This window comes from Psammomys obesus, unplaced genomic scaffold (assembly GCF_907164565.1).
Source record: "Psammomys obesus unplaced genomic scaffold, mPsaObe1.curated_primary_1811, whole genome shotgun sequence".
Lineage (NCBI taxonomy): Eukaryota > Metazoa > Chordata > Mammalia > Rodentia > Muridae > Psammomys > Psammomys obesus.
The window spans coordinates 1,936,295-1,937,790 of record NW_026596120.1 but is presented as its reverse complement, the minus strand read 5'-3'; the positions used below and the strand labels follow the sequence as shown (position 1 = coordinate 1,937,790).

At 43.8% G+C, this 1,496-nt stretch overlaps 1 pseudogene; it reads right to left on the bottom strand.

Annotated features, from left to right (window-relative positions):
- Window positions 1-332: 332 nt before the first annotated feature.
- LOC129692974 (methionine aminopeptidase 1-like) lies at window positions 333-1,121 on the bottom strand (annotated as a pseudogene).
- Between the last annotated feature and the right edge of the window lie 375 nt (window positions 1,122-1,496).

Genomic DNA, 1,496 nt, shown 5'->3' with positions numbered 1-1,496 from the left:
GCTAAAGTTTCAATATTTCTCATCTTCAGCATTCCTCTGGAAGGCATCTGACCCTTGATCAAAGGTTTGATGCAGTGATTAAAAGCAATCAGAAGCAGTTTTATATGAACATGCCCAAGAGGTAAATAAAACGCAGGTACAGAGAATTGAGGGTGTGAGGTTGAAAAGAGTTGAGCCACTCTGCTTTTATTCTTCTCAGCTTTTTTTTTTTTTTTTTTTTTTTGTTAGGACAAAAACAACAGCACCTCTCCATCCCCCCCCCACCCCTGGGGAAAAAAAAACTCAACCAAACAAGAAAACCCCCAAACCCTCCTGAGGACACACACCATGGGTTACACTCCTTCCCCAGCCACAGTTAAAATAAAACAAATGGTAAAAAAGAGCCCTTCCTTTCCATGAAATGCACAGCACAGCAAGAAGGTCATGAGATGTGGCATCTTTGGAGAAATGAAAACTGGGACGTGAAAGGAAGCCTTCAACAGCTGAATCTCTGTGTGAGGTCTATCCATGACCAGCCAGGTGTGCTCAAACTGAGCAGATTGCTTTCGTTCTCCTGTCCCCGCCATCCAACCATCTGTCCAGTTTCATCCTGCCATCCACCTTCACAAATCATCGGCTCAACTGGATATATGTGGTGCGACTTCATGATAGCATCTTGCTTATTTCTGGCACAGTATGGTACGTTGAGGCCTGTTTGGAACAGCTCATGGATTCCATGCCCACGTACCTTCAAACTACTGAAAATCTATCTGGCCAGGCATGTCTCTGAACAATCTTCCCCAAGTCTCTTTCCGAACACCACCAGGTGTCATTGCATTGATGGCTTGCATAAGCCATTTGAATTTAGCTCCAACTAGTTTCTGTGCTCCTTCAAACATATCTGCAACAAAAAGTTCCCATTCAGGCCGCTGCAATAATCATTTGTACAGCGATGTCAGAATGATCACACTAACAACATTGATTTCTTGCAAACAATGTCTGTCTGGAATTCCATGACAGATGACTTCATTCACTGAGGTACAACAAGACTTTGGGAAAATATAATCATTCAGGAGAGAAGGCTAGAAATATCTTGCAATGCCTGCTAAGTCTACAGCACAACTAATTTCTCCAGTAGTTATTCATGCCTGGTACCATTAACTGGTTTTTGGTTGTTTGAATAGGAATGACCCTCATAGGCTCATATATTTGAATTCTTGGCTATTGGGGGAGGAGTAGCTTTATTTGACAGGGATTAGAAGGAGTGGCCTTGTTGTAGTAGAGATGGCTTTGTTGGAGGAAGTGTGTCAAAGGGGTGGACTTTGGGGTTTCAAATGCCCACGCCAGGTCTGGTCATTCTCTTTTATTCCCTCCTGCCTGCTGATCTAGATGTAGAACTCTCAGCTATCTTTCCAGCACCACCTGCTGGACGAGGCAACCCAGTAGGAAGAAAAGTGTCCCAAGGGCAGGCAAAAGAGTCAGAGACATCCTCACCCCCACTGTTAAGAGTTATCATT